This window comes from Haemaphysalis longicornis, unplaced genomic scaffold (genome assembly GCF_048455015.1).
Source record: "Haemaphysalis longicornis isolate Haplotype H1 unplaced genomic scaffold, Haemaphysalis longicornis Haplotype H1 scaffold_8, whole genome shotgun sequence".
NCBI classification, from domain to species: Eukaryota; Metazoa; Arthropoda; class Arachnida; order Ixodida; family Ixodidae; genus Haemaphysalis; species Haemaphysalis longicornis.
The window spans coordinates 79,735,161-79,762,560 of NW_027526445.1; the positions used below are offsets into that span (position 1 = coordinate 79,735,161).

General features: G+C 44.3%; 1 long non-coding RNA gene across 1 annotated transcript in view; it reads left to right on the plus strand.

Moving 5' to 3' along the window:
* The window catches only part of LOC144149274 (uncharacterized), a 36,646-nt gene extending 11,893 nt beyond the window's left edge, over positions 1-24,753 (plus strand). The window contains exons 2-3 of the long non-coding RNA XR_013318250.1: positions 12,171-12,356; positions 24,435-24,753. This is a non-coding gene — a long non-coding RNA (uncharacterized LOC144149274). The remainder of the gene's footprint in view (positions 1-12,170; positions 12,357-24,434) is intronic.
* The last annotated feature ends 2,647 nt before the right edge of the window (positions 24,754-27,400 follow it).

Consider the following 27,400-nt stretch of genomic DNA (forward strand, 5'->3'; position numbering starts at 1 on the left):
TCCACAGGTCACACGTAACATTTGACCTCTGCCCCCCGCCCTCAACTTCTGCCGCCACCCCCCCCCTCCCCCAATGCGACGTTTATGCTCCCCTCAAGGCAAAAACATGCGAACGCTCGTGAACGGTGCGATATTTTTGGGGTGACGGGACTCCTGGGAGGCCTCTGATTTGATGTGAAGGTGATTGTAGAGATGCTGGCAGACTGGTAGGAAAGAGATAGGGGCGCAGAAGGAGCGATGAGATATTCAGAAATTAGAGCAGCCGCCTAAAGGGCAGAGAAAAATGCGCACAAGCAGAAGAAGGTGACGCAGAGAACTTGGTATCAAAACCATTCAGGAAAGAGTAAGAGGAGAAGGAAGAAGCGAGTGGCTGAAATGTTTTATTGCTACAACAAAAAAAGCAATAAGCCGGCAAACGGATTGTTGACAACCGACTCTTGTTGACAACCGACTCACCCACGCAAAGAGTTTTCCTCTTTGCCCATTTGCCTCATTGTTGGTAAAATTCAACTGCATTAAACGTAAGCTTCTTGAATTCATTGTTATGGAGAAACAAGGAATGGCACTACCCTGATGGTGCTGTTCTCAATAGAATCTAAGGAATTACGTGGTAAGGTTCTTCTTTTGGTAAAAAACAGCGGTGAGACAAAAAGCTACGACTCAGGTTTTGCACTTGTTTTCTTTGTTTGTATCTCGACTACCGCATGTAGCTTTCACTCCCGCATCCATTCACAATCAGTTTAAAAACCCGCTCCGGACGCAGAGTAAACTAGAGCGTACAATAAGAACACATATCACACGCGCACCAGGCATTGTCAGCCCCAGTGAAATGAAGACAGGGTGTTTCTCTTCAGACACTCAAACGGGTTTGAATATCTATTCCCGCTTGTAGTAATTACTTGTAATGGTTGATAACTTAGAAATGCATCATTTTTAAATTAACAGTTCCGCACATGTCGAAATGTCGCGAGTGGGCAAAACGTGCTCATAATGACGAGATAATACCATCCACGGGGGGTCACAAAGCGTACCCTATAAGCTTCAAATTGAGTCTGTATGTGGATGAGAGCAAAGGAGTCACGTCATAATTGACTTCCATGGTCAATTGAGTCTACAAAACAATATGTGCTGTTTACAACAAGGCCTTGAAATAAATCTTACCTGAAACGTAATAAACTTTTCTGTAGTGGTAACATATAAATCGGCCATCCGACCCGTTGTTGACGCCGCTAAACCATCTCGCTACCTCACAAAGTACCTTAAAAGAGTAGTGACACCAATTTTTTAAGGCGAAATAAATTCGGAGATAGATTGCTGTGAACACACATAATTCATCAGCAAAATATAGGCGCCGAATAGAGCCTATCCATAATTAAAATCAAAGTTAAAGTGCGCAGAATGCAACCAAGCAGCCAGCAGAGGTCCTGGAAAGATCTGAACCTTCTTGGATGTGGCGTAAATAAACAATGTACAAACACGCTACGAGGTTGTGTCGGTGGTTTTCGCGCTCCCGGCGTATCTCGCAGGCTCTCCACTCCGATCGCAATTCTGGAGCTACAGACGATTGGATCGTTGGCGGCGGAGGCACGGAAGCTACTTGACATAGTGGCAGATGTCCGCGACCCAAGTTCGACAATGAATCCAGGAACTCTATTTTTATCGCTTTTTATTCAAGTGGACGTGAAAACGCACCGGGCACAATACCGGCGCCGTGAGGGAGCTGCGTATACCACCAGCACTGATTCCTTGCGGGCGCCGGCCGCGGCCTTAAAGTGGCGCAGGTAGCTCAAGTGATATCTTGTTACCGCCCACTAAATGGTACTACTTGGGCAAACAAAACTGGAGATACGAGGAAGATTGTAAGGATGTGATGGCGAGTTGTCTTAAAAATCGCCATCTGTGGCGCTTACGGAAGCGACAACAGAATGTCAGCCGCAGTATTAAGCCTAACATACACAGCTTTACCTGTAGGTGGACCGGAAGGCTGCTCCCAGTGCGCATCTCCCCACCATTTCGCCTCAATCGCCCCTTCGGTCAACAGCGTCTCCCTCCCGACAGGATGTTCGGATCGCGCTCACAACTTCCAACCAACGACCTACGCCTTCATATTTATCCCAAACTACTGAGAACACCCTCGGATCGAGACACTTCGGCAATCCCTAACAAAGATCTAACTAAAGCTTTCGTTCAAATCTCACACTCAGCTATCCTGTAGTCATAAATGTCCTTGAAAGTGGGTAGAAATCTTCCATTTCGTTCAATCTTTTGTGTCTGAACGGACACCCACGCTTAAATTCGGCAGTAGACAATCCACAGTTCTGCATATTCTCAACTGTGGTACTCCTTAAGGTTCGAGGTTATGTCCGACATGGTTTAGTACAGCTGTTATTACTCTTGCTACGGCACTGGCCAAGATCCCCTCCCTCCACAATAGTCTATACGCCGCCATTACAGTCTGGATAACTCATGGCAGTGGTGCCCGCGTAGAATCCGCACTCAAGTCGCTACGGACAACATACACAAATTCGCCGAGTCGGCAACCATATCATGCGCCCCTGAAACATCAACGTACTCCGGCCGCCCCAAACAATACATGCAACACATGCTGCTGTAACCTAAGGAAGAAATAATAGACAGGCTTTCCAATTCGCAGAAAATATGCATTCTTGTTTTGGATAGCAAAGGGAACCTTTGATAATGTCAACCACCAAGCTGTTATTTGTGAACTGGCGTTAAGTTAATGTACACAGGGGCTATATAACTATTTGTTACGGCCTTCCTCGCAGGACGCACGGCAACCTTCGGAATAGGCCACCTCCACTCTAGAGCATTTAAAACAACACCAGTGGGCACTCCACAATATCGGGTGATATCACCGGTCCTATTCAATATAGTACCTGAACAGCTGCCTTGTAAACTCAATGACCTCCCGTATCGACGGCATGCGCTTTACGCAGACCACTTGACCCTCTGGACCCCACACGGGATCAAAAGAGGAAGAACAAGACGCCCTACAAATACCCATCGACAAGGCACATGAAAACCTTCGAGCCCAAGGCCCACAATTAGCCCCATAAAAACCGGCTAGGCTTATACTAACATCTCGGAAAGCTACTCAGAGTAACACAAGCATCCCCGAGCTCAGCTCACCTTAAAGGGCAAACCAGTTCCACTTGTGCCCCACCTGCATATTTAGGGATTGGGATTCCCAGAAATGCCTCAAGAGTGCATGCAATTGCCCCTATCAACCACACTCTCAGCCAGCTAATGCATCTCAGACTAGAAAGTTGGCTTGCTAGAGTCTAATACCGCGTGCATCATACCAACACTGCTCATCAGCAGGGTCGCATATGGCATGCCCTCTCTTGGACTTAAAATATCGGAGAAGAACAGATTGAATACTATAATTACACAAGCTTACAAAATCGCCTCAGGACTACCATCAAACACATGAAGGAAAAGGTCACCCCAACTGGGAACACATAATACTTGGGGGAGAAAGAGGAAGCACAAACAGGGACCTTGGTCTGAAGTTTGCTTGAAAGCGCTGGTGCTGTCGATGGTATCCGTAGCCATACAAGGTAGTCAGCAGCGTAAGTCGGCGTTCCACTACTATCGTCGGGCAAGACTGCTGACCTCCTTGTTGTTGAAGGAGAGTGCCAATTGATTGCACACTTCACCCGCTTGGCAATTTCCGAGACTGGAACACATTCCGAGATATCAGGGCGGTAAGGAAGGATGGTGTCAAGTAGGCAGGAATGCTCACGACGGTATAGCAAAAAGAATAGTAAGAAGCCGGTGGTTGTCTGCGTGGCCGTACTATATGCGTACGTGACTAAAGAAGAACTAAGTCCCAGTTCGAATGGTAACGAGAAACATACATCGACAGCATGTCTCACAGGGTACAGTTAAAACGTTCTGCTATCCCGTAGGTTTGTGGGTGGAAAGGTGTAGGCTTCCTCAGAACAACGCGGTAGTCAGTGAGTAGCGCCTTGACGACTTCGGACAAAAAATGTCTGCGCAGGAGGCCGCCTGGTTCTTGCTGCGGCAGGAAACTAAACATCCCCCTCGCTAGGGGCACGATCAAATGCAGAGCATTTCCGGGGGGGCACGACGTTAAGTAGTTTGCGTTACGTTAATTTTGTTGCAGTAGTTTCTGTTGGTTGTTGTATTGTAATTAAATGAGGAGACGTAATTACGTGGTCATGTGACATCATTTATAAGCAGGTGGGTATGATTATTGTGGCGCAGTGGGAAGAGCACCATGTACCTCGCGTTCCGCTCACAGGTAGTGAATGCGTTGTATGAGCAGCTTCTTGAGGAAGTTTGAATGAGTCAAGGATATAAGGCGCGTTCGTAGCCCTCCAGCTGTGTCGGCTTTGTGGCACAGTGGGTAGAGCACCATGCACCTGGCGTTCCGTCCGCAGGGTCGTGGGATCGAAACCAGGCGCCGGTAAGTATCATTTTTTATATAGCGTAGGGGGAGGGGTGCGGACTACTACGGACGACTAGAACGAGTGGCATCGTGAGTTAAAGAAATGCTCTGCATTTAAAACACTCGTCCCCGGTCGTTCAACAGTTGCCTGGGCGTTCTGTGCCGCCGAATAAAACGTTGAAGAAGGAAGGATGCGATATCGCGAGCAGTGGCAGTGGACAGTGCAGTTTGTTCCGCATAGCATGTTAAATGATCAACTGCCACAATGATCCAACGATTGCCTGCGGCCGTGATGGCAAGAGGACCATACATTTATTTTCCAACACGGTTAAAAGGACGTGCTGGACACGGTAGTGATGCAATGCTCCGGTGGGATTTTGAGGAGGCGACTTACAACGCTGACACTCTGTGCACGAGTGGATTGTCTTGATCACAAGGTACTTCCGCTTGTGAGGTCAAAGATCGAATTTAGGTCTTTGTTGATAGACTGTAGGAAGACACTTGTCGTACACAAGGGGATAATGCACTCATAGGGACCAATGACGGTTCGTCGGTCACGGCCTTTACACGCGAGGAATCAACAGCTTGGTGCATCGTCTCATAGCACATTTCAATTTGTGCGTTTCGCATGCTGTGGGGACATCGGCTGGGGGCGCTCTTTTAGTTAGGTTACCACTTGGAATTGTTGAGTGGACTGTCGTAGCGGATCCCTGTGACCGCTTTGTGCTTTGGGATAGCTTTTTTTTTCAAGACTGAATGAAGAGTGATATGCATTTATGCACCTAGCCCACAAGGTGAACGGGATGTGTTTTTTCAGAGCATCGTAAACACCTTTATTGCGAAAGGGCTGTAATTTTGCTTGGTGACCTCAAGTCTGTGTGCATGCAAGAAGACAGAACAAAAGCGTGCATTAAGAATAGGGGCACTGACTGTTTGATGGATATTTACATTTTTATTTATATCTTTATTTATTCAATTATTTACTTATTTAGTTATTGTTGCACACTTTCAGGGCTATTAGGGCGCTACAGTGAGGACAGGGTACACAGTAAAAATATCATTAATCAAGTAACAAGCAATTAATGGGTGAAAGTGGCAAACAATCTCAAGTTATACAGGCAAAAGTGCGGTTCGGAAAGCGGAATGATCTGTGATGGAGACAACTGAGGCAGGAAGGTAGTTGGAGTACTTCCTGGTCGGGGTACAAAAGAATCATAAAAAAGGTTATTCTTGCCGTGGATATGCCACTTTTCATCGCGTCTATATGCGAGATGATAAGTAGCTGGGAGGAGTGAAAAAACCTTCTTTTAGGGTTTCATTTGTATAAAAATTTATGAACGAATGATAAACGAGGTATTTGTTAACGGGCCGAAAGATCTCCAAGATATAATGAAGATTTCATTTGCATGGCACTAGCAAAACGGGAATAAATTGAAAGTATAAGTCGTGCTGCGCGATTTTGGAATGATTCGAGTGTGGAAATGGGTGCGCTACCTTATGTATCCCAGACTAATAATGTGTGTTCAACTTTTGCCCACACCAGCGTTTTATAAAGCAGCAGTTTTAGTGTGGTAGGTGGTAGAAAAAAGTTTTGACGAATAAAACAAACCAAGCATCCGGTTGGCATTGTTGCGTATTTGCTGAACGCGAGTTTGCCGGGTGATGTCACTAGTACTGCATATACCAAGTTATTTGTAACTCCTGACGGGGGATAAAGGCAAGTCATTCAGAAAATAAACGGGGGTCTAGGGGATTAGTCTTCCGTGAAATTCTAATTGTGTTGCAGTTGTTAGTATAGAGGTTCATCATCCACCGGTCGTACCATGCATATGTGTTGTCAACTTCAGATTAGAGACAAGAAACATCGATTGGTGACTAATTTTTATATACATTATGCAATCACCGGCGAACAGCGGTATTGAACAGGAAACAGATTCAGGAAGGATATTAATATACATAAGAAACCGGAGGGGTGTCGAAAACTGACCCCTGTGGCAGACCGGACGTCACTTGGTGTAGGTCGGTTTGGTAAGCATTGGCACTGACATATTGGGTACGGTTATGTCGGAAATATTGTATCCATGCCAGTAGGTTGGCGTCTAGGTTACGTTTGCTCAGCCCAAAGAGAAGTTGATGGGATACGGTGCCGAAAGCTTTCGCAAAATTGATGAAGATGGAGTCAATGAGCAACGGGTCGTTTAAAGCCGAAAATAAGTAATTGGTAAAGACTATTAATTGGGTCTCACAGGAATAATATTTACTAGATCCGTGTTTGAATGGTGAAAAAAAGGAATTTGATTCGAGGAAACTACTCAGGTTAGTATAGATTATAAGTTCGACGAGTTTACACAAAACCGAAGTGAGGCTATTTGGTCTATAGCTAAAGGGAGATTGAACATCACCAGGCTTGTGCACTGGGACTACCTTGCGGTTAGCCCAGTCTGAAACAAGGGCGGCACTTCGTAAAGACTGTGCAAATATGTATGGCAAAATAATGGATGAGTATGCTTCAGTGATTTTTAGAAACTTGTTAAACGAGGAGAATGGGACCTTCGCCTTACGGGTAAGGTTACCGATGCCTTCTGATTGAATTGCAATTCCATTCTTTGCTTAAACAGTGCGCTGCAAGAAGAAGGAAATGTTGTTTGTGTTTGATCTGTAAACGGCAGGGAAAATGTGTGTTTTAGGACGGTGCGACATTGGTGACAGGGTACAGGTGTATCATCGGGTACATGATTGGTCCGGGCCGCGGTAATCACGTTTCAAAATTTCCGTGGATTAGTCTTTAATACAGCAAGAAGCGTTGGCGCAAAAAAACGCGTGTTTCGGGCTTCACAGAGCGCGTTTTTATTCTGAAGTTGTGGAGAGATACGATGATAGTATCTTGCTCGACATGGAACGCTTGTATCTGCGAAAGATTAGCTTTTTTATTAAGAAGGCGGTTAAGGGTTGGGTTAAACCACGTTGATTTGTGCTGTGCCAAGCGACGCAGTTAGATATATTTATCAGTTAGTGTTCTAACTATATCTATAAATCACGAGCAATTATCGTCAGTGCTATGCTCCTAGAATTGCGGAAAAAATCAATCGGCAAAGTTCGCAGGCCCCGAGCTTATTCCGTCAAAATCAGCCTTGCTGCAATCTTTAATCATTTTATAACACATATTCAGCCACTGTAGAGCGGAAGGAATGTTGAAGTGCATAACCGCGAGGTCGCTTAAACGGGGCAAAACAGTTAGTGCAGAGAAGGAATCAGGTACCGTAGTCAATTTTAGGTCTAGTACTATAATGAGGAAGTAGTTGCGCGCGTAGGTGTTTTTCAAATATGTGACAGATGGCATTTGTTACACTTGTCAAAAAATGCTAGACAATCCGACAACCCATTGGTTGCTGTGTGCTCATCTTTAGATGAGATGGCGGGGAAAATAGTCTTCAAAAGTAAAATTGCAGCGCTGGGATATCTAACAATAATTTTGCTCCAACAATCGAACGGGTCAGCATAAAGGTATCTGCTGCGTTACGTGCATGATTACATGCGCACAACACTGCGTCTCTCTGTGGTTCACCCTAAAGCTAACTGAGACGATTTCTAAAGACTTGGGAATGGTTATAGGAATGGATTATAATACCAGGAAATTTGATACTGCAATCGGGGTTCCTCTGCCGCTGCACTCGCAGCGGTCACTTCTCGACACGTTGTAGCGTTTTTTGCAGGTAAACAACTCGCAGTTGGCGAGTTTACTTGAAAGCCACGTTTCAGTTATTATGACTATGATGGCTGAGCAAGTATCTAATATGGCAGGCAAAGAATCACGTTTACATACAATACTTCTGATATTGGTGAAAAGAAATGAATGGTCGTACTTACGTTGTGCCTAAAAGGCCAAAGTTTCCTAGAACAATGATAAGGGTGGTACAGTGGCAGAAGAATGTGCATTATCGCCAGTGGCAAGCGAGAATGCGATATCGCCCTTGCGGCCGGGCATGTGCACTTCATGTACACTGCCTGCTTGCGCAACATATACCTAACACCCTTTGTTAATGTGAAGTTTGTTGTAATTTCGTTTACACTTCTGTCACGCGAAGTTCCGAACATAGTAGCTTTTTTCTTGTAAGCCTCGTTGACTTCCGAAAATCATCTTGCAAAATTACACCACTGTCTTTGAGTTTGGATCGCTGGGACATAATTTTATCTGTTGTTGAGAACGCAGAAAAATTAACAACAGGGCGGCACTTGTTCGCGACGTAACCGCCTAGCTTATGTGCTCGCGCGATGCCTTCGTGATTCATCTGCGGCGTAAATGTGTTCCCGAGAAGGGCCCGCACTTTTTCTTCTGTGTGGAGGCGAGTCTCGGCGGCGTGTCAGTTATTTCAAGAGAAATAAGATTATCCCGTCGAGACATATCCTCCTGATCATCAAAGCGGAACTGAAAGGCGGCCTTCTGGCTACTAATAGTTTCTGCAACAAGGTGTTGAATGTCCCTTCTAGCAGGAAGGTTCTCCTGCGAACTTACTTTTAACTTGACAGCAGCTGGCCTGGTTTTAATATTTGAGACTCGTTCTTCAAGCAGTTTTTGGCTAGCCTTAACTTCATTTAGGGTGGAAATCACTTCTGAGTGCCTTGATGTCATGGTTCGATGGAGGGACTTTATGGCAGCTAGTACATGATTATTTACTCCCATTTTCTTTATTGGAACTATCGCTTGGAGTGCGAGGAATTTGTTCCTCATCACCACTCATAAGTAGCGACTTGGTCGCCTGAACACAATCACAAGACAACAATAAGAGCGTATATGGGTATGGGACAAGCAGCAAACACTGGTTACTAGTGCTCTTCAAATTCAGTGTAAATAAACGGACCCTGTGTAAGAAAAAAGAATGGTCTGAGCCACGTTCTTTCCATAGCTACTTGCCCATGCCCAGTGGTCGGTGCGGGTTCACGCTCGGTATTTTAGCTAGGTCCACACGATGATGGCTGCGCCGATGATGTCGCCTTGCAGTGGCAGAGTAGCAGTGGCTGCACCTGCGTCGAAGGAGGTGATTCCGCCGCCTCAGGCCCATGTCGCAGCAACAACAGCTGTAGCGAAGAACGAGCTTGCAGGAGTTGCAGATAGGCTGGTGGTGAAGCTTCCGGGTTAGGCCAAGAGCAGGTGATAGCCAGCAGCTGTGTAATCAAAAGAACGGTCTGAGCCACGTTCGCTCCATCGCTGCTCCCCCATGCCCAGATGTATAACTAAACACAATTCTCTTGAAGTAGTGGGTCATTTCACGCCGAAAGGTCCAGTGATTCATTGATTTACCGATTACTTGATTCTTAAGCGGCGATGAGGCGTGCCGTAATGGAGGTCACCGGATTAATTTGGACCACCTGGGGATCTTTAACGGGTGCCGAAATCTCGTACACACGGACATTTTTGCTTCTGGCCTCCTTCAGAAAAGTGGCCGCCGCGGTAGGGAATCAACCCCGCTACCTCGTGCTCAGCAGCGCAACGCCTTACCCACTGAGCCACCGCGGCGGGTAAAGGCCCAGTGTGGTTTACCCACTAGCATGGTATTAGCCACCCTAGACTCGCCAGACACTATATTTCAAGCGAAGTAGTGCCTCTGTGTGCCAATTGCAAGGTCGCGGCTTTGTCTACCATGACTTGTTTACTTATATGCCTGTAGCTTTGGAACGAAGCAAAGCGCGCCGAAATGGAACTGGAAGTTGTGGAAATTGAGCCGTCCCATTCTCAGAGAGGAAGCTTTCACAATCAAAGCCAACGAACGTTTTACAGATATGCACACTGGTATACAGATCAGCTGGGGGCCAGATGGGTACTTCTTAAAGAACAAATCAAGATTAGCGCAATAGAAGGAGCACAATTCTAAATAAACAAAGAAAGAATGAGAAAGACCTACGCCAACAGTTAAGCACCCTTCTGCTAGAAGAAAGCATAAACGCCAGGGAGTTCAAACAAGAGATAAGAGACACGGAAAACTGCTTAAAAGCAATCGATACAGAATGCTACAGGGGAGCCATCGTCAGAGCACTGTGCTGATAAAATTCGGGTTGGTGAAATGCGCACAAAGCGTGCACTATCGGACGAAAAGCACTATGCGGAGATAAACATACTAAAGGAAATAACGTACTGTAATGTTGTTACAGCCAACGAGGAAATGATTGAGCGCGAATTCGTTGAGTGCTACACAGAATTGCTGTCCACGCATATTCCAGAGGATGAAGGTTTTTGTGAGGAACTTTTACCGCTCATGCCCAAGTTAGGTAAGGTGTATTTAAAATAACCAGCACCAATTAGCGTGTGGAAATAGAAAGGGGAAATAATGAACTGACCGTTGTAAGTCAACTAGTCCAGATAGCTTAAGCGCAGAATTTTACGAGATCGCTCTTGTTGAAAGTAGTAGCATCGTTATCTAGTTCATGCTATGGAGGTAGTATTGCAGCTAGAATTCAAATGGTTCCGATTGCGGATGATATCACAACCCGCACTTAACAATTTAAGCGGCCCATACGACGCGCTTAATACGGCAGGCGTGCTGCGCAATATCACTACGCTTTCACTCGAAGGGTATCAGATGCTCTGCTACCATTACTTCCATCAAAAAAGCAGTTGGAATTGTTAATAGGCTGCATTCGCGACTACTGGAAAAGCTCCCCTGCTAACCAGGCGGACCGTGTATCACGTCCATGCCATTTTTAAGCATGCATTGTGGAAGGGCAGGTGCGTGTAGGCGCAGGCAGGCTTCATGCTGTCACCGTTGATTTACCCGTTCTGATGGGATGAGATTTTAACATGCGTGCCCCGTAATCCGATTCGACCTCACTTGTCGTAAACAGCCGTGTTGTTTCAGCTGCTGTGTTGCCCAGATAGTAAGATTCGTATGACACGTGATTGAAACCGAGAGCTTCATTTTGGCCGCGGGAGTAAAGTTGTAGATATTTACAGTTTCTATTTAGCTAAACAGCTTGAAAATATGATCCACCACGAAGAACAGACCGATTTCTTTGTTATTTATTATTTTTCTTTATTTATTTATCATTTATTTACGAAATACTGCAGGCCTTTTTGAGGCCCAAGCAGGAGTGGGGTACGGATACAATATTCTGATACACATTACCATTCACCCGCCGCGGTGGCTCAGTGGCTAAGGCGTTGCGCTGCTGAGCACGAGGTCGCGGGTTCGATTCCCGGCCGCGGCGGCCGCTTTTCTGATGGAGGCGAAAAGCAAAAACGCCCGTGTGTACGAGATTTCGGCGCACGTTAAAGATCCCCAGGTGGTCAAAATTAATCCGGAGCCCTCCACTACAGCGCGCCTCATCGCCTGCGTTGCGTCGGCGCGTTAACCCTACAATCAATCAATCAATCATTACCATTCCAAGCAAAAAGTAAAGAATAACTAATAAAAGCAGCGAAAGGGAAAAAAGCAAGGGTATAGTAAAGCCGAGGTTTGGCATACAAGGCATGCATGAAAAACATGAAGAACAGGAACAAAAAAAGAAGCCCATCTATAACGCCAAGAACAAGCAACTGAAATGGGGAGAACACAAGACAGCTGAAATTTTACATGTTGAGGAAATTTTCAATGCTCGGCTTGCACGGCGCCCAATACCGCTTGTTATGTAAATTCAGACTTTGAAAGGCCACTCATTCTTTCCCCGTTTAGGCCTATCCATCGTAAAAAAATGTTACGTTTGACTGCCAAAACAGCCCCGCTAAAAATGCTACCTCTTCCAGGTTTTCCCTCGGTACCAAATGAAGAATGCATGCACCCGGTGTATAGTAATGACACCTGCGGATCTGCCGTAAGGAACTGGTACTATTCAACGGAAGTCGCGCTCTGTCTGCCGTACTTATACAAGAAATGCCGGAAAAGCAGAAACAACTTTCATTCTTGTTATGAATGTATGTTAGCTTGTCGCGGTGAGTAAAAATTTTGTGTCTGTATCTGAGGTTTAAGGTGAAACAGCATTTTTTTTGTCTAAACCAGTGTTGTTCTCTTGTAAAATTTCTTTGCTTGGGGGTAATTTTATTACCAACATACATGATGTCCGCTTCGACACCTTGAAACGTTTTGCATAACAATGACTTTTTTTAGTGCTTCCGAATGTTTGCTTAAAATGTAGTTTCGGGAATGAAATTGTGGAAGCATGCCGAATCATTCCAAAATAACTAACGCTTGCTAAAACGTGTACCTAATGCATCCCCATCCAGCTAAGACTGCTGCTCAGCGCTCAGCTATTTTTGAAAAAGGAGTTGTATGCGTTCGGCGTTGCGCTCGGCCGTGGTAGTAAAACATTTTGCTGATCCAATATGCGTTTCAGAAACTTGGAACACTTGAATTTGGGAACACTTGAAGAAACACTTCACCAATGTTTCACGAAGGAATAATAGCTAGCGGTGAAGAGGTGACCTTTTATAATAATATGTTCAACATTCTAATCTCCCGTTGTTTCCAAAGAAATCAAGTCTCTCCACCACCCGAAAATTGCGAGACCCGAAACGCGGAAAAAGGAATTGGCAGCACATTTCACCTATCTATAGTGTCTATATTTTAAACACTTTTGAAAGCAAAGCCATTTTTTTATTACACAAATAATGCCGCACCGACTGGTTCTATGAACGATTCTTAACACCAACTCCCTGATCCGTCGGTTGTTTCTCTTGAAGAGCTAATGGTTTCTGTCTCCAGACAGGGCGCGAACCAAAGATTTTCTTATTGTGTGCGGGTATACCAATGTGCTAAGATATTTCCTTCATCAGTTTGTTATCAGGTGCAGTAAATAAGGCACATAAAGGGGCGACAGTTCAATTAATTACTTCATTGTCGGCCACAGCTAGTGCCTGCGACGATAGTACTTTCACAAGGAATCAAACGCTACTAAGACCTTCAACCGTGAATTGAACTGAAAATAATTGGAAAAAAAGTTCTACGTCACAAAAATTATTGCGAGCTACCATTACAAATTCTGTTCAAATACAAAAAAATCGTTCGCAAGAAGTGACACACTAGGCAAAACAGTGCACAATAAATATTAAGTGTAATAGCATGGCCCCTAAAAAACACCCTGACTAAGATATAGGCATAATAGATATTACAGAGAATCAAATTCCTGGCGCCGCGCCAGAGGTCTTAAAACTACCCATGGAAAACACTATGGCATGTTACATTACCTTTACAACATGAACCCCTCTTTAACCGTGCATAAGGAGACAAAGTGGGCACGACAGCAATACAAACCACCTCAGAGACACGGACAGGCTGTCGTTCGAAGGCGTGTGTAAGTGTTTGCGGGAATTCTTAGCCCAATTAGTCACGTTTCTTTAATTTACCGGCTGGAAATTTTTTGTCACAAAAAAGGCGTCTACCGGGATGTAATGCAGATGGTTGCGTGATATTTGTGGAACAATAGCTTCACATGCTCGACATACATATCACAAAGTTGAATTTTGCTTTTGAGCATCATTAGAAACGTATGAAGAGCACCCAGCACGCAAAACACAAATCTGTTTGCTATCACTGCATCGCGAAACATTTAGTTTTTACAAGGAACCAGCAACTAAAGTCACTGAAAAAAAATGGGCCCATCTGCCCGCGAGGGGGACTGAAGTAAATGCGTCGCATAGGGGGTGGGTGTATTGCGTTAACGTTTAGTGTTTGGGGGGTTGGTGCTATGACGCGCACACAACGCAGCTATCACGCCGCTAGCACGCCGCTGAGTCGCCAACGCACGCCGCTGACGACGTAGTTTGAATGAGTCAAGGATATAAGGCGCGTTCGTAGCCTTTGATTCTGTGTCGGTTTTGTGGCGCAGTGGGAAGAGCACCATGTACCTCTCGTTCCCCCCACAGGTAGTGAATGCGTTGTATCAGCAGCTTCTTGACGTAGTTTGAATTAGTCAAGGATATAAGGCGCGTTCGTAGCCTTTCATTCTGTGCCGGTTTTGTGGCACAGTGGGTAGAGCACCATGTACCTTGCGTTCCGCCTGCAGGGTCGTGGGATCGAAACCAGGCGCCGGTAGCTGTTATTTCTTTTTATAGTGTAGGGGGAGGCTGGCTGCTGCGGGCGCCGACGCACGGGTGACATCGTGAGTTATACAAATGCTCTGCATTTAAAAAACGTTTCGGTAGCCGAGATCAAAACTGCGGCTCCCCATTGGCGAAAGTGATCCTCCCACTGCTGCGCAGCGCGAGTCGCTTTCTGGCCAAGGCAGAAGACGCCGCAGGTTCGAAATCGTGGCGCGGGCGTAAAATAAACGCGTGCGCACGCCTGGTAAAGATTTACGAATGCTTGCTGGAACGTTGAAATTTGAACGAAGGGCAAAGTGGCAGCATTCGGTGGCAGCGGCCCCATCAGATTAGGCTTTCCATCGCGCAAGATATTATATGGGGGCTTTCGTACGCGGCGCGTACGACGTTTTAAAGTGAAACTTTCGTCCGCCTTATCCGCCTTTTTTCTCACATGCCCCTCTCGTTTGCCCCTAGAGTTCTGTTTCAGAGAATGATTAAAAGCGTCGCCAGAGCTACCCGCAGCGCGCGGGTGGTCTCTGCGGCTGCTTCAGCGCGCCTGTGGCTTGAAGGGCGCGTTCTTGTGCGACGAAAACGCTCCATGCTGTTCACACTGATTATGGTGTAGAAGATTAAGCTCCGACAGAAAGAGAAACAGTGGGCCAGCCGTGCGTGTGCGCCACGCAGATTGCTGGCGAGGAGCTCGCTCACGTACTCTATGGTTCGTTGCATCCGCGGCATTAGGGGCCCATATCGCCGTTCAAGTTTCATTAAGACACCGTTTTGCACTTGCAACTCCCAAAATCTACTTCTACAATAAAAGTTTCTGCCTGACTCTCTATGAAACTTCGTTAGCTTAAAATCCCGGTAAACGGGACTTCGTTAAATAGAGGGTGAAAATACATGGTGTGCATACACACTTGAGGTTACAGAAAATCTAGTTGTTATTTACATTGAGGGTTTCGTTACATTGAAGTTCGTTACATCGATGTTTAGCTGTACTGTAATCCGGTATCGGGAGAGCTGATACCACCAGCACTGTACCGAGGTTTTCCGAAAAGGTAACTGCGCCTGCCCGGTTGAGTGGTGCTGTCATTCTTCAGCCAGGCGCATGTTGCTTTTCTGCTTCATACCAGGAGCGTGCTTCGTTAGTATTTCAGATTAGATGAGAGCCACACCATTTATGCATATTGCGGTGCAGCAGGAGAAACCTAGTCGAGTTAATAAGTCTCCGATCAGTCATAGCTTGTCGTTGATGTGGAGTCGGATGTCTTGCTTATGCTTTGGTGCAGGTTCGCGTGTTCCTAAAGCGGTCCTCGAATGAAATTTACAAGGTTGTAGCCATTTGAAAAACGGGTGGTCTTCCAGTGGTCCTGCATTCTATTCAGGCAATAACATCCAATATAGTTTGCCTAGCGCGTTGGTTCCCGCAGGCATGCTACTACCGTGTTTGCTCCTCTTGCTTAGAGAAATTTTTATTCTTCACGATTGAGGAAGGCCCAAGCAATGTTTTGTCCAAGAAAGCTTTAGATGTTTTTTATGTATCTGTCTCCAGGATTTGAAGGGACATTGGCCAGCATGTTCAAACATTTTCTTGGATATGCGTCCACTACTATTCATCCGACCAAAGCTTTCAGAGTAGACTGCTCCAACCATTTTATGTGTCGCTGCGTTATCGAACAAACGAGGCAATGCTGTCTGCAAGAAGTAGATTACTCATAATTTTTACAAAGAGTAATCCTCATGTTCACCACCTAAGTCGGTTTTACATTCTTTGCAAATGACGGGAGATGTTGTGAAGATACATATTAAATCGGTCTTAATAGAAAAGTTGTTAATTTTTTTTAAGTTCCTGCACTTCCTTTGTATGGATTCCCAAATAGCGGCCGCAACGTGTCCTGCGTACAATTATTTGGCATTGCTAATGTAGTAGGCGCATAGTGAAATGCTTTTGAATAACAAAGCAGTATCTGCAGACTTCATGGATCAGAGTTGATATTCCGAAATTGAATATCTTTTAAGCAACGCTTCCAAAAGTGCGCTCGCACTATCAGGTGGTCAAAATCTAGCGTGTGACTTAATATATTACAATCAGTTTGGTGTAATACAAATTGTTCTGTATAACGTGTGTGTTTTATAACCACTTCTAACGACGTATAACGAAAGAAAATTTGTGTATTCAAGGCAACGTCCATTTTGGTAATAAGGTTGCCCGCTTTGGGTATTGAAGGTATCTATTGCTAGAAATAGCGATATTTATTTTTAATAACATACCTAATTTTTGTACTTTTTTATTGTTTCCTACGCACATGCATGCACTCTCTCATGGTTAACTAATGTTAATACGCCAGCAATGTAGCCATTTGGGGATCTTCCCTTTTAACAATATATTACGGCGCACTTCATTCACAGCTTTTTTTTTCTGCGACACTTTACCAGAATGTTCTTTTTGCGGTGTTTCATCTGGAGTCACTGCTGCCTGGAAGTATGCCACTCAAATTTTAATTTAAAAATTTAAATTTAAAGCTTTTCTAAGCAGCACCAAAGTCAGTCTCCCACAATTTTATTAAGATAAAGTTGCGTTTCCTTTCCCTACCAACAGAGGTGTTCTCTGCTCTGGTCTGGAATACATTTCACAAAACCTCTCCAGTACCAGTAAGGGTGCCGTTGTCAATGACGGCTCACTGCGCAGTGCCCAACGAATGGTATATTATGAACGCGAAGTTATTTCAATGTTTAACCGTTCCGCGTTCTGCATCAAATTTTCTTTATAATGGAACTGTTCTGTACACAAATGTTCGTCCTCCATTAGAAGTGAATCGAAGAGTCAACGTAGCACCTCTCGAGACCACATCTTCAGCAGAGAAGGTGATTAGCTATGAATTGTGCCCAACAGCTGCAACAAGCTTGCAAGCAGTAAATTCTGTCTGTAATGGAATGATCTAAACCATATGTGAAGACATCCTTGCATTGTCGGAATGTCAAGTTTTTCTGCGTGCCACACTTCTGGATGCCAAAACCCTACAATTATTTTATGCATGCAGTACTGCATCGATGGCACAATATTTAGCCTCACGGTGCAACTGCTGCAACATTTATTTGTAAGTGTCGCTTCAGAATAGAGTGTTCTTTACACCATGGTTTTTAGGCTCAGGAACCGCTAGTCTTTGTGACTTATGCCGTTTCACATTTGCGCCATCTGCATAACACTGTGTCCCCTGGTATAAGTGGCGCACCGACAGCTGTCGGCTTAGTGCACGGGACACTTGGCTTTTAGAGAATCCACATCCGAACACACGTACCCTTGTTGCTGTTAGATTCTGTAAGCTTCGTGCCACCTGCCGCGGCGTTGCCGACGGGGAGGCACGGTAATGTGTTTAGCTGTGCTGGCAGGCCGTCTTCCATTACACTAGAAGATGATGGCTGCAGCCACTGTGATTCACAGGCGGACGCCAGTAACACTGTTTAAACTCGTTATGGCGGTGTGGTTTTATCCAGGTTTCTTCTGCTGGGAAAATATTCTGATGGGCATTTGAGGTTGCCGCTTGAATGGGAATAATTAGAAACCGTCGGATTCGGAAGCGCGATTTCCTACGCAGCTGAAAAAGTGACGGCGGAGTCGGGTGCGATCGGCTTCTTCCGAAGCTATGACGCATCTGGGAGGAGGAGGGTTCCAATGATCGGCATGTTCTGCGCTTGCGACTGCATGAGTTCGAGTGGAACGTCATCATGTGGCGGGTTCTTTGAATTGCATTTATTCTGGTACAAAATGTTGGCGGGTGTTATCAGCCACTGACGAAGTCCATAGCTATACTCGGGGCCATGTGCCTGGTATTCCCTTATCGGCATCGACGTGTTATACCGTTATCTTGTTGGTAATTTTACTGCAAACTCACGTATATATAGGTGGTCGCAGCCTTCCAGCATAGCGACAAAAGAAACACTTCCGCTGAGTCGGTATTCGGAATTACCGCGCGCTGTTCGCGAAACACAGTGCCTGGGTCGTTGACCCGGGGGAAATGAAATTTTAAATGTTTTAGTCATGATGTGAATGTCGGAATTTGCAACGATATATTACATGCGTGGTGGCTGCTTGATAGATTTACTCCTGTAGCGAGCGGCATGAAGAAAGGGGTTATCGATCACCGCCACAAAGGCGAAGGCGAATCACGTGCTTTTTATGCACAAGCGGTTGCCTCAGACTTTCACAGAGGGCTCGGAGTACACCTCCCCGATAGCAACAACACGAGTAACAGGCGGTATTTTGGGAACCAGCATAAACTGTTGGCGGTCAGCCGGGAGGTATAAAAGCCGTCTAACGCAATCACTCGTGACAGGTGGTTCGTTGGGTGCGGAAGCCATCACCTTGGGAGATAACGCATGTTCATGCCAAAAATCAGTGTGATGGTTTCAGCTTTCTGCACCTGTCGGCGTTCAGTTGTTATGTGAGACTGCCTCAATAAAAAAGCTAGATATACATTATCGGTTAAACAACAAAACATGCACAAATGTCAGACCTGCACAAATGCCGGGTAATGGAGAAGGGCGTCTATTGCAGCTAAAGCCCTAATGATGTGAGGTCGTTGAATCACATGACGTCAGCAGGTATTGTGTATGGTATGGGCAGTATAACTGCACGAGAGTATATGGGGCAGTACTCATGGCGGGAGGGCTCGTGCGCAAGTCCGCTGTGATATAACAGGGCTAAGATACATGCCTCGTGCGCCCCGGAGGCTCAGCAACATCAAATGCAGTGCCACACGTGCCTCGAATATCACGGTTTCCCCAACCAGTATGGACCGAGGGGATGTGAAATAGGAAAGCTTGGAAAATACACCCAAAAATCAGGGGTGGCCAATGGAGACTTAACAATGCACAAGTTCGGGGTGATATTCTTTCCCAATTCTGGTCATGACCCTCTGCCGGCATCTTGCTCACCGAATTAACTGCAACGTGTCCATCATCTGCTATATGTTTTTTGTCTGAAAACAACCACGAGCATATACAGAACTGCTTTGTACCCAGCCAACCATTTGAGAACACGCATTTGTATTTCTAATATTTCCGATAGTTTTGCGTACTATTCGCATATCGCGCCATACCGATCAATGGGTAGATGTCTGCCAATTCAAAATCTTCGTAAAAGGTTTGCCAGTTCATCCTGCTATACTAACCTGCGTCTAGAGGAGACCGAGTTTGCGGCTTATGATTAGAACAGTATTTTTATGTGACGGGAAAAGCTAATGGGGACTTTCTGTTCATGTTCTGCTGAAATGTAAGCTGCATTTTCTAACCATGACAGTCACCAATTTCCCAGCCTGATTCGGGGGTTGTTGCACTTGCTCGCGATCGACGCGAGCCCCTTTTGATTTCCATTGGAAATGTCCTTTTATCTTTCTGACGCACGTCGCAACTCCACTAGCTTTTGACGTCGGAAGCTACTTTCGCTCTTTTCGCACCTCCACTAAATTTTAAAACACGCTCTCGTCGCCTTCACCTCTTAAAGAAGCCATAAAAAACTTTAAGTTTGGTTCATTTGGGCGAATGTGTCCCGAAAACAACCATAACTATTCTATCCAAAAACTCAAAAAATAATTAGGGCAGAAGAGAAAATGCATGAAGTAGTTGCACCTCCCCAACCACTTTCCGTAAATTTTGCTGTAAATCGACGAAGTCTTTTTTGCATACCTTGCGGCCACCGACATTATCCCCAGCCGAGATCTTTTACTGCTGGATTATTGTTGCCCGTCCAGTTCCACTCGAATATGTCACTTAAATGGTAACGGGTAATTCAAACTCTGCAGAAAAAAATCTGTTTCGTGCTGGCCGGCATGACGTTACGCGTTCTCAAGATACACCACTGAAGCTGGTAATTCAGTGGATTGTTTTTCTTGTGTTTTTTCTCAAAATGCTCTGGTTGTGGCGAGAAGAAATATAAATGAGTTGCCAAAGGCTGGTTCTTTCTGGCTCACGAAAGCGGCGTTAGTCTTCATGGAACCTGCGTCTATAATTGCAGGTTGGGCAGTACCCCGCTGGTCTCTTCTTTCCAGGCGGTCTCTGCGTAGTTCTCAGAGTTTTCGTGTGATACCTATCCCATACACCTACCTAAATTTTCGGGCGGAGACACTTCCGTTCCAAATAACTCCAACCACAACACAAACTTTTTGTACCATAAATTTTCTGTGCCTCTCTTTGTAGCAGTCATAAAAATACAAATCTAAGTTTTCGCAGTGTTATATCCAACATCTGTATCATTGCTTCACAACTACAAGAACAGCTTGTACTCTGCCCTCTTTCCCAAATCCCTGTTATTTCATTTTCATTAAAAGCCCAATTAATTCCCGGACTACACAATCAGGGCAAAATGTACTCTCGATCATTCACTGTTCACCAGATCTTCTGATTTCCCTCGATCCTTATACATACCATTTACATCTTACAGATATGGCATTTATAATAACACTCCGCCTGCAGCACAATGGATTAGCGTTAAATTTAGCGACACGTATCTCGTCGTTTCCGCCTGTCCGCTCCCAGATATCACTAGCGCCGTATCATTTGTTGATTTCTCTGCTAATCGCCTTGGTGAAGTGCTTCACGTTCTGGGGAAACCAAACTGTCGTACTTTCGTTGTGCAATTGGTTTTGGTTTTGGAGTGGTTTTTTTTTCATCATATTTTCATATTTCACCAAACAAGGCCTAATGCTTGAATTGTCACGGAAAAGTGTTTTTTTGGCAGTATATTTATTATTGCAGCTATATTTTTTTCTGTGTCCGCGTGATAGACTACGCTGCGTTTCATACTTTGGAATGTACTAGAGGCCATACACGTAACCCTTCACGCTTTAATGAGGGGGTGAAGATAGGACAGCAGATAACTGTGTTGACGCTATCATACACCCAGAGAACGTTTGTCTGAAAAATTGAAATGCACGGTAAAAAACCTGCGTATTAAGCGTCCAGTAATCTAGAGGCACGCTATTTGGTATATCCATTTCCTGATACACCGGCCATTATTACAATACCAGCTTTTTCCTGGTTACCTCATTATAAGCAATAGATATAGGACTCGATGCCAGTTTTCTGACGTTGAATAGTTAGAAGGGTAATGGCTTCTCGCCGTAAATGTTCACTTCATGCCTCATTTGCTCGTGACATTGTTCCAAAACAGTCCTGAATTCGCGCACTTCAACGATTGTACGTAGTGCTGAAGAGTGCTTGAATTCGCTTTTATTTTACTCGTCTCCCCTGTATGTTAAAAATGTGGCAGCTCCTAAGCCCGACTGGAATCTTAATAAAATATATACCATTTATTCAGAGTTATGATGACCTTATAATAAAATCTTTTGCTGCTGTACATATGCTAATGCGTTTTTTTTTCATTTCACATAATATGTACCTTTGCGAAGACCTTAAAATTCTCTAGCACCTCCTTAAAGTTTAATTTCTCCTAACTAGTTTCCATAGAGTGTATTTTTTCATTGCATACACCCAGCTAGCCCAATCATGCCCTGTATTACCCGCTGACTCATTCCTTTGTTACCGGTTTATATTTTACCAAAAGCTAGGAGAACGCAAGTATACCTTACAGCATGGGGATTGTATTTGTAAATGTGTATCCTACTATTGATGCCTACACGTTGGAATAAATAGTTAATACCTTTTTTTCTAAATGTAGGTTCTCGATCATTTATTTTTAGGCGGAAACTGCGCAGTACGTTGTTATGATGGGCACGTAACGTTGACCGGTCTTTGTAACGTCGTGAGACCCCGCCTTCGACGTATGGCATATTGATATTTTAGCGTTTTGTAATCGAAATTGCCTGAAAGTGAAACAAAAATAGTTTCTCCTGGCTACAGTAAAGACAGGTGGTGCCATCTGTTCGTGTTTCATGCAACTGTCAGTGCGATGTTGCGCCCCTACTAAGAAACGCAAATAAGGTCATTCGGTCCGGAGGTTTTCTATTGAGGCAGCCAACGTAAATCGTTTTCATGCATTTAAGAAACCTGTGATGCTCTAGAATATCGTTTTACAAGCTCATAAAAGACTAAGGTCTCATTCACCACGTCTGTTTCTGGGTTCTCTTTTCGGTTTTCTTCTTCATTTCACTTGTAATCTTGATCTTAAACAGGTTTCACGTAAGGCCATTATTCACTCTTGTGACTACCTTTGGCTCAACTGAATATATTGATTGGCTCTTTCTCTCTCCTAAAAATAGGGGTATGGTTTGGCAGAAGAATATTAAAAATCTGTAGATGCCGCCGATGCATGTGAGCCGAAAATTCTTCAAAGGATTTCAGTAATCGGGACAAATAGACCAATTCCGTGTTGCTTCTTTCGTACACCGCTTCTTTTCAACTGGAAGATTTTAAAATCTAATACAAGGCCTTGAAGGCTTGCCAAGCTAATGTTCTTCTGGCCTGTCAGTTTGAGCTTCCCAGGAACGAACTGCTTTACCAACATCATGTTCCCCTGACATCGTGTGCACTTACCGAGAAGGTAATAATATGCTCGTCCACGAAGATTTTTGCTGAGAATGGTAGAGTAAGGCGGGCAGGTGTTTGTAAAAATGTCAAGAAGAGGACGGACTTTCCATTTACAATGGGATTTTTTATATTCGTCACAAACAGGGAGTCACACACACACGTATGCAATCAGCACACACACACACACAAACAACACACAAGGCAACACACACAACACGCACACGCATGCACAACACACACACACATAAAAAACACAACGTACACAACAACCCACACAACCCAGCACACACACACACGCCCGCACACAAAAAACACCCAAAATACAATATAACACACGCACAACACACAGAGAGTGCCTAGGACATCATGTTCAATGGCTTTTTGAAAACGTATTCACAGTGTGCAATAAATTGAACATTTAATACATCTAAACGCAGCGTCATAGAACATACAGAATAACACGAGAATTATTTTTAAACAATGATAAAATCAAATATTTTAAAATAACTGGCTTTTACTACGTCATGTGTATGGTGTCAAGAGGGTAATACACGGTGGGGACGTTTCTCAATGGTTCCCAGTCGAAAGAAAGGCCCAGGTGGCAGAGCTTCTTATCTTCTTCTGGTAAACTTTATTCACTGACATCTTTATTAACTTATATCTTTTCGCTGGCAGATACTATGGTTATGTCTTGACACATATATGAGCCTGTGTTGGTTTCTTCTCCATAGTTCACGCCCTTTGTAATGTAGCGCGTGTAACACGAAAGAAACACAACTCACCATTACCCGTTTTTGTATCCTTTGACGTTTTAACGCCGCTTCTAAAGGTACAGCTAGGGCATCTCACAATACAGTGCCACATAACCATTTGAAGCAATGCAATTCCACTTATTGGTTTGCGTGGTCGCTATTCAAATGATAACAGCCCATGAAGTTACAGCAGCAAACAAATGCAGGTTTCAGATCTTCTCTGATAAGTTCAGGCATGACAGGTTATCTTCAAAAACGTGTCCCAAACCGTTTGTTCTATCACTTTCGCATTCGATGTAGCATAGCTTTATTCGGATATTGATGACGTGGCGGCAGAAACGTTATTCATGTTATCTTCTTTTTTTCGACAAGGTGAAATGCATAATTTATAAGATAAGACATTTGTTTTTCATTTGTGCCCCATGTGGGCAATTTTGCTATGACGGACGTCATTTAGGAGTGCTGGTCGTACCACAGAAATAAGGCGTTTTGAATCATGTTACAAAATATCCACGTTGAAATCTCATAACCGAAAGACCATGAAATGCAGGCAGATGTAGTGTGTTGGCATCTCACTGAAGTTGTAAGAAATATCACACCTTTATTGTCGAGAAACTGAATATATTGCGTTAAATTTCCTCCTTTGCCGGTTTTTTTATCTCGTGACTGTATTTGCTTATGATGAAAATTTACACTTAATATATGTTCGGATTGTTCGATGGGGTTGTTAATTTTTTTACTTTTTTATTTTCAGATAAGCGGACAGCACGCAGGTACTGCGGCTGCCTGAAAGGGCATGTTTCGAAGTCTGGTTGGAAAGTCTAATTGGAGCCGTAGTACTTTACAACCAGAGCTTTCTAGGAGTTCCCCTGCATGGTTACATTATCGTCCGGCACACTCTACAATCTATAATTTAAATTTGTAGAAACCCTTTATAGCTGAGAACTAAATATTAAAAGCTGAAATACGTACCTTCTGTCATTGATCCTCATGTTAAATCAAAACAATAAGAGCTCAACTGTGTATTTTGTACACAGCCTAAAACACAACTAGAAAAGCTTTACTAAACACCATGATACTCCAAGCATAGAAATTCGAGCTTTCTCCCCTTCTCGTACACTATCATGGCTACACAAGAACTCTTCAATCATTGAGTTCGCAACAAGCTTAGGGAGAGGCAAGAAACCATTACTGAGCTCTCCGTTGGTGCCTGCAATTCCCTTACACAAGTGTAGAAGCCTCTGTAGCATTAAGACCGAGGACTTTACCTTCAAGGAAACGAAAATTCCAGCCTTGGGAGAACGCATTCTTGTGTCACGTCCCAATACGCACCCCAACTACAACATTGGCCCCTAGGTTGCTTGCTGTCGAATCCTGACAGCCTGATACCCAGACGACAAGCCGCCCTATGAACACAGGCTACCCCCAAACTGAGCATGCGCGCCACGTAGCATGCGTGTGTGCACGCACTACCCAATGCAATAATGCAACGAGAACTCCCACAAGTTCAATTGTATTCACCGAGGGAATAGCCACGGCTTTGGGCGCCGCTTCACACGGGGGAGCAATAAGAATATTTGCAGAGAACCAGACAACCTTCTGGGAGTTCGAGAGTGGCCCACGCTCGTTATCAGCGCAACGCGTGCTAATAACCGGTTCTGGTTTCCCAGATGTCTATTTCTCGTGGGCATCTGGTTTCGTGGCCATGCACGGCAATGAAGCGGCTCCCTGAGCATATAGCCATTAGCTACAACGAGCCCTTACGAATGAAAATATATTTTAACCACATACATGATCCCGCCCACTGATAAGGTATGCAGATTGTCTGTGTCAATTCACGGAAACGTTCTGGGTGTTCCAAACTGCACAATGTCGCCTCTCCCGAGATGAAGCTACCACGTGGAAGTTACACCAGACTAATGCATATCGCCATTTCCCCTGCTTCCACGGAATCTTCCAAGCCTAAGTACTTTCCCACTGTGCTTATAAATCCGTTTCACACCCAATACAATATATTAAAGGCTTATAACCCAACGAAATATTTTCTCTCCCTTCCAAGCTTACCTTTGATGAGTGGAGTGCTTGCCTCGACAGCCCGGGCTTGGATTACGACCTCAACATGGTTCCCGAGTTAGGGACAGCTAGTCGTCGCGAAGTTATCCTGCACTGGGAATTTCTGAATGTATTTGTTGCAATGAAGAAACCTGTTGCAATAAGCCACGAAATACCGAGACATACCTGGTGAAAAGTAGGTAATTTTGAAGCGTTCCACCCTCACAATAACAAGAAGGTGCATTGATTTCGCGCACACCCCTCTACCTGCGCACACTTCCGCGTAAAAGCCTCTGAGCCAATAGCGACCTATATGAATGCACGCACTTTGTTGCGTGGATGGTTAAGCCTATTGTTTCTGAATAGGATTTTTTCACAGATTAACAAGGCATGTACAGTGTTATAGTACGATATCCTTGCATAGTTAAATGCGCTATTTCGCTATTCCCGGAAGCACAACAGAACTGTCTGTCTCTGCAGGCTTCGCGACACTACACTGTTGATATATAGGTGTGCATATCAATTTTGGAACAGCTGTGAGGATACCGTTACCAGTGGGGGAGCAATTCAGGGAATAGTGGCACCGCTTTTGTTGAGTGGATAGTGTGACTCACCTCATTTGGGCTCCCTTTTGAAAAAGGCAATGGCCAATGACGAGTGGCGCATGAACGCTTTAGTGGCTACTCACAAATGAGACGTCGAGCTTTATTATGACTTGCAATAGCCACAACAAACAAAACAATTGCTTTTCTACCATTTACTAGTTACAGGTGAATGAGCGGAGAGCAAGTGCACTGCTGAGTGATCTCGTTGTTTTGTGCTAGTGGTTCAAATCAAATGATGCTTTCAACGAGCAGGTATGTAAATGTCCAGAATAGATCATGAACTTGTGGGGACCAATGAATGTTTTTGTAAATATAGAGAACAATGTATTTCAAAAAAAAAGAATGGTTGCTTATAGTGTGAATGTAAGAAGGCGTGAGAAAACAAAGGATCCGACAATGGAAGCTGCACTTATCAAGGAATGTTCTTGATGGTGAGGGAATAAATTGTAACTTTCGAATGTTGTTTGCATTCCATCTAGATTTTTCCTTGTCATTGGTGGGTTGTTAATAAAACGTCATGCTTCTCTAATTATTGTTTTGGTTTTCTTATTGCAAGCCTTCAGGATTTATTGAATGGTAATATTATTTGGCTCCGCGGTGTAGTATTATATTGAGTGTTTTCACATGTGCCAATTTCTTATAAGATTTTGGCTTCATGAGCATTCATATAAACACATTTTACTTATATTAACAAAACACTGCGGCCTGCTTAATCCTGTCTTTATATTTGTTCGTACTGGTAACGGCAAGATAGGAAAAAAATCATACAATTGCCTGAAAACCACTGCCATAAAAATTTAAACGCTCGCCAAAGAAACAATACTGAATCAATAGACTTCCTCTACGTATGTTGATAATTCCTTGTGACCCATTATCGGCCTCCTACAAAAGAAATTCTTTTTTTTCGACGGTGAAAGTATGCACGGTGCACTTTCTCGAATATCCTAACCATCAGATTCTTTTGTCTAGCCGTTTATTTTCATGCGCAAATCCTAGGTGTCCGCGTATAGTAGCAGACCACAAAGGAAATATATTTCTGCTATGATTCTGCTTTGCAGGAATT